This window comes from Arvicanthis niloticus, chromosome X (assembly GCF_011762505.2).
Source record: "Arvicanthis niloticus isolate mArvNil1 chromosome X, mArvNil1.pat.X, whole genome shotgun sequence".
NCBI lineage: Eukaryota > Metazoa > Chordata > Mammalia > Rodentia > Muridae > Arvicanthis > Arvicanthis niloticus.
The window spans coordinates 7,265,488-7,272,182 of NC_047679.1; the positions used below are offsets into that span (position 1 = coordinate 7,265,488).

General features: G+C 42.4%; 1 pseudogene; it reads left to right on the forward strand.

Moving 5' to 3' along the window:
- The first annotated feature begins 4,899 nt into the window (after nt 1-4,899).
- Nucleotides 4,900-5,553, forward strand: LOC117694247 (large ribosomal subunit protein eL13 pseudogene; annotated as a pseudogene).
- The last annotated feature ends 1,142 nt before the right edge of the window (nt 5,554-6,695 follow it).

A 6,695-nucleotide genomic window follows, 5' to 3' on the forward strand; every position in this document is an offset into this window, starting at 1 on the left:
TGTGTGTGTGTGTGTGTGTGTTTCTTGTTCCGTTTCACCAGGAGATCTTGGTGCTGAGCCTGAGTGTTTACTAGATGCATGGCAAGGAATTTCCTTCCTAACAGAGAGAATACTTTTGGAGGGAGAAGTGATACAAAAGAGGCAGTTTTCACTTACATTGTGAAACGTGAAAATAAAGTGCTCAGCTGTTTTAGTTTAAAAAGTCTATTCGTGACACGCTTTTTTGGTTGGCAGATATTAATTACTGCTTCTATTTCACTGGGATTTATGGATCTGTTTAAATTGCTTATTTGATCTTAACTTTGGTAGGTAGTGTGTATCAGGAAATTTATTCATTTCATTTAGATTTCCCAATTTGGTAGACAGAATACAGGTTTTTAAAGCATGATCTTGCCCGGCAGTGGTGACGCACGCCTTTAATCCCAGCACTTGGGAGGCAGAGGCAGGTGGATTTCTGAGTTCGAGGCCAGCCTGGTCTACAGAGTGAGTTCCAGGACAGCCAGGGCTACACAGAGAAACCCTGTCTCAAATAAATGAGTAAATAAATAAATAAATAAATAAATAAAGCATGATCTTACAATTCTCTGTATTTCCTTGGTGTCTGTTTTATGTCTCCCTTTTTATCCTTAATTTGGATAAGGGTTTGTCCATCTTACTGATTTTCTCAAAGAATTAACTCTTTGTTTAATTGATTCTTTGTATTGTTTTTTGTTTGTTTCTATCTTAGTGATTTCAGTCCTGACCTTGACTGTTTCCTGCTGTCTGCTCCTCTTGGGTGTGATTTCTTTGTGTTCTAAAGCTTTCAGGTGTGCTGTTAAGTAGCCAGTGTAAGATCTCTCAGTTTTTTTTTATGTAGGCACCTAGTGCTATGAATTTGCTTCTTAGACCCCTTTTCATTGTGTCCCCTAAGTTTGGGTATACTGGTATACTGTATCTAGAAAGTCATTCCTTAATTTCTATCTTGACTTTTTTTTTTTTTTTTTTTTTTTGGTTTTTCGAGACAGGGTTTCTCTGTGTAGTCTTGGCTGTCCTGGAACTCACTCTGTAGACCAGGCTGCCCTCGAACTCAGAAATCCACCTGCCTCTGCCTCCCAAGTGCTGGGATTAAAGGCGTGCGCTACCACCACCCGGTGACTCATTTTTTAATCATTAAAGTTTTTCAGTTTTCATAAGTTTGTAAGTTTTCTGTTGTTCCTATTGTGTAGATATCCAGTTTAATCTGTGATGGTCTGTTAGTATGCAAAATGTTGTTTCAATTTTCTTGTATCTGTTGAGACTTGCTTTGTGTCGGAGAATGTGGTCAGTTTGGGGGAAGCTCCATGAGGTGCTGAGAAGAAGGTATATTCTTTTGTGTTTGGGTGAAATGGTCTGGAAAGATCTTTTAGGTCCATTTGGTTTATAATGTCAGTTAGTGTTTCTCCAGGGCTTTTATTTATTTATTTTTGTCTGGATGACCTGTCTATTGTCAAGAGTGGGGTATTGAAGTTTCCCACTATCAGTGTGTGAAAAGTGTGTGATTTAAGCTATGGTACTATAGCGTTTCCTTTATGAACTTGGGTGCCCTTCTGTTTGGGGCATAGATGTTAAGAACTTCAATGTCTTCTTGTTGAATTTTCCCTTTAAGAAATTTTCCTCTATAAGGACCTCTAGCATTTAAATTCAAAGTTTCCCTTTTAGCACTGTTTTATCCATTTCCTGTCACTGTTTGCTTGTTCTCATAGATTTCTTTAAGGGTTTTCTTCATTTCCTCTTTAAGGACGTCTATCATATCCATAAAGGCTATTTTAAGGCCTTTGTCTTGTGCTTCAACTATGCTGCATTTCCCAGGGCCTGTTGTGGTAAGGTTGCTGGGCTCTAGTGGAGACATATTATCCTGACTGTTATCAATAGAGTTTTTATGCTGGCATCTAGGCATCTGGGTTTGGGATAATTGTAATTCTAGGTGCTAATACCTGGTCTTATCTTTACTGGGTGAGTGGTTTTTTTTCTCTTGGTTTCTATTGTCCTCTCTGGTTCTTAGGAGGGTGTGGTGGCTGTGTGTTGCCTGGTTGAGAATTCTTCTAGAATTCTGCTAGGTGTGGCCATGGTTTCAGGTAGAATGTATTCCTGGTTACTGGGAACTGACACTTAGGAAAGGGGATGGGCTGGGAGCCAGGGTGAGGGGTCCACAAGAGAGAGGAAAGCAAGCAGTTCTACCAGGATCTGCTTAGTCCTCTGGGAATGAGCTCAGAGAGTGAGGAGAGCCTAGAGCAGGTAGTCTGCTACAGAGCTGAGGATGAGACTGGGGGATTAGATTTGGAGAGGAGGCAGAGTGAAGATCTGAAGTTTGCCTGCCTACTTTGCTGGCAGGCTTGGCCAGTCGGTTCTTAAGGAATGCCTACTGGAGCTGAGGGCTGGGGTAAAGCAATGGGGAAGGAGGGAGGGAGGGAGGGAGGGAGGGAGGGAGGGTGGGTGGAGGAGATCAGGAGATTAGTGTAGTTTCCTGGAGACAGGGGCAGATTAAAGCAAACTTATTTTTTTCAAACATTTTTTAATTTGTCCATTGAATTAGTTTTATGAGTCTGCTTTAAAATATTTTGTTAGATAATCTTAATATGTATTTCACCTTACCGTTGGCATCTATGGGTTATATGTTGCCAGATTCTGTTGTTATTGTTTTGTTTTCAGATGAAAGCTCAGTATGTCACTGTAGCAGGCTTGGAACTTACAATGTGGACCAAGCTGGCCTCTAATTCAGCCTCCCAAGTGCTGTAGCTAAAGGCAGGAACCACCATCACCACGTCTAGCAAACAAAAGAAAATGTTTTAGTTTTGGGGAGGTGGGGAGGTCAGGCTCTCATAAGCCTAGACTGGCCTCAAACTCACTAGGTACTCAAGGCTGCTTGGGAATTCTTGCTCTACCTGCCTCCATCGTCTTTTTTTTTTTTTTTTTTTTTTTTTTTTTTTTTTTTTTGGTTTTTCGAGACAGGGTTTCTCTGTATAGCCCTGGCTGTCCTGGAACTCACTCTGTAGACCAGGCTGGCCTCAAACTCAGAAATCTGCCTGCTTCTGCCTCCCAAGTGCTGGGATTAAAGTCGTGCGCCACCACTGCCCGGCTGCCTCCATTGTCTTAAATGCTGACGTTGCAGGGGTGTGCCGGGACTTCCACTTTGCGCCGTCCTGGGGACTGAATCCTAGGCAAGTACTCTATCAATTAAACTATATCTTTGGCCCTACTATATATTTTTGAGACTTGGATATTTGGAGCATTATGTTATGGTGACTCATTTGAACTTTCTGGTTTTGCTGGCATTTTGAATGCTGCTCCAGCAGGGGAAAGGGGTAAAGTATCCTCTTATCGCTCAATCTCTGTGGACAACAGGGAGGAGTTTACTGCGGCTGTGTGGGAAATCTAGGCTCAGGTAGGCTCAATGTTGCTGAGGATAGTAAAATTCTTCTGCCTCCTCGCCTGGCTTCCTGGGGTACCATCCAAGAAGGAAGTGTATACAGGCCCTCTGTGTGCTTGCCTCCCTCCCATGCAATAGTAGGAAGTGTGTTGGTTCCACAGTTGACCTGCCCTAATAAGATAGGATGGGAGACTGTCTTAGTTTGCTTTAATACCTGTGATAAAGACCATGACCAAAAGCAACCTGAGGAGGAAAGGGTTGGTTTCAGCTTATAACTCTTAGGTCACAGTCCATCACTGAGAGAAATCAGGGCAGGAACCTGGAGGCAGGAGCTGAAGCTGAGACCATGGAGGGGTGCTGCTTACTGGCTTGCTCCCCATGACTTGCTCAGTCTGCTATCATCTACTTCCCAGGCCCACCTGCACAGGAGCAACACCACCCACAGTGGGCTGGGCTTTCCTATGTTAAACACCAATCAAGAAAATGCCCTACAGGTTTGCCTACATGTCACTTGTAGAATTTTCTCAGTTGAAGGGCCCCTTTTCCAGATGATCTGAGTTTGTCAAGCTGACAAAAAAAACTAAGCAGCACAAGTAACTTATTATAGCAAGACAAGTGTGGAATTTGAGACCCTCCACTAGGCCTTTGTTGGCACTGGCAGGGGTGAAGCCATAGTTTTTGCTTTAGTGTCTTCTTGGTGGAACACGGTCTCTGTCTAAAACTCCTCTGTCTGCAGATGCTGGTCCTTTCCTGGTCTTTTGGTTAACACATTTCTCTTTTGTTATGTTTTATTTATTTGTTTATTTACTTATTCTATACTGAGATAGACTTGCTATGTAGCCTAGGCTGTCCTCAGATTCAAGATCTTCCTTCTTTGACTTCCCAAGAGGTGGGATTACTGGCAGGAGCCATCATATCCAGATCTTTCCTGGTCCTTTGGCTAGGAAGAACAGGCTTTTCCTGGGACTTTAAAAGTCTGCTCTCATTGATGCTCTGAGTGCCGACTTCTTTTGGGCTGGAGATCTAGAATGTAGGCATCAAAAAGAAGCCAATGCCCTTGTGACTCTTGGGTACTGAAGCAAAGCCATCTTATGCTTGCTTTGAATATAATATCCTAAGTTTGTCCTTAGCAGGACTGACAGAGAAAAGAATGTCTATATCTTCATGGAAATAGTAGTCTCTTGAATTTTTAAAGGTTGCTAAATTATAACAGTTGTATGACAAAGGATACATATCTCACGTATGCAGGACAATGACTCTCTGTTAGTAATATAGCCATGTGACCCAGAAATACAGTAAAACAAAAAAACCACACACTGCCATCACCCCTAATAAGTTTCTTCTTCATGTTCCCTAGGCCTAAATGCAAAGTTTGCAGTATCCTAATTTCAGAGAGTATGGTTTTAGAGATGCCTGTTTTCATGTTTCAAAAGAGGGACCCTTTAAAAATACATATAAATATGTTCTGCTCTGCCATTCTCCTGCATAGGAAGCAACCATGGCATCCATCTATAATGGCGATGATCCTCAAACACTACTTCCATAAAGACCAGCAGCAGCAGTAGCCAGTGGACAATTGGTTTAACTAGCCAGGATGCAAGATCCATAGACACAAGGGCAGCCAGGCCAAGGAATGCCACACTGCCCTATCAGGCTCATAGTTAGGTAGCCCGTAGTGAGATACCACACCAGGGTCTGAGCTGGGAGGGGCTTCAGCCTAGGAAAACTCAGGGAGGCCAGCATCTGTAAGAAAGTGGCCCAGATTATTGGCTTCTCTGTGGATCCAAGGAACCAAAACAAATCCAATGAGTCACTACAGGCCAGTGTGCTGCAGCACCTGAAGGGGACTGGCCCCAAGCTCACACTTTTCTTCAGGAAGCCTTCTGCTTCCAAGAAGGGAGACAATCCACTGAAGAATTCAAATTGGACTCCCCAGCTAACAGGATCTGTGATGCCCATCCCGAATGGCTACAAAAAGGAGAAGGCCAGAGTCATCACAGAGAAATAGAAGAATTTCAAAAGGCTTTCTGTTGCCAGTTTTCACATGCCTGGTGCCAAATGCCTGAGTCTTTGGCATTTGAACAAAAAGGGCCAAGGAAACTGCAGCGCAAGATGTTGAGAAGAAAGGGGGAATGAGCTGTTGGAGCTCTGCAATACATTTTCAGTAAAGCAAGAATGAAAACAGAAACAAACAAATCCACAGAGAAATGGCTCAACAGGGGAAGGCTCTGCTTGCTGCCAAGCCTGACCACTATAAGAGCCCAAGACCACTGGGTAGAAGACGACTAGGAGAGATCCGGCTCCTGCAAGTTGTCCTCTGACCTACACATGTGTGCCACTGCATGTACACAGACACATATACACAAATAAATAAATGTACTAAAAATGTTTTAAATACATAAATAATTGGACATGCTACTACACACCTGTAATTCTTCTAGCACTTGGACCACAGAAGCAGGAGGATTCTGAGTTCAAGATAGAGGTCAGTCTAGGCTATATATCAAGACCCTTTTTTCTTTCTTTCTTTCTTTTCTTTTCTTTTCTTTCTTTCTTTCTTTCTTTCTTTCTTTTTTTTTTCTTTTTTTTTTTTTGAGACAGGGTTTCTCTGTGTAGTCCTGGCTGTCCTGGAACTCACTCTGTAGACCAGGCTGGCCTCAAACTCAGAAATCTACCTGCCTCTGCCTCCCAAGTGCTGGGATCAAAGGCGTGTGCCACCACCGCCCGGCGTCAAGACCCTTTCTAAAAACAAAGGCTGTATGTCTATCATGAACCAGTACCTGGATTTGAGGCTCAACATTGAAACACAAACACACACACCACACACAACATTGAAACACACACACACACACACACACACACACCAAACAAACAAGCAAACAAGCAATAAAAGGCCAACAGGATGGCTCAATGGGTAGAAGTGCTTGCCACACAAGCCTGATGACCTGGGTTCAATCCCTGGAACCATGTAAAGACAGAAGGAGAGAGCAGACATCACAAAACTGTCCTATGATGCCTCCCATCATCCACACAGAGAGATTAGTAAGTAATTAATTAAAAATAAGTGAATACTCTGAGAGGTTTGATGTTTTACCATTTTATTGATAAATGTAATGAATTAGTTTATCTTATTTTATTTTTGTTTAGAAAAAATAAATCACTAATCTTTGTAAGGCTTTATATTCTTTGGTCTTTACAATTCCTGTGGAATGGGTGATATAATTCTAATCTTTAAGGTGAAGAAAAACAAGTTTTTTGTTTGTTTCTTTGAGACAGGGTTTCTCTATGTAACTCTGGCTGTCCTAGAACT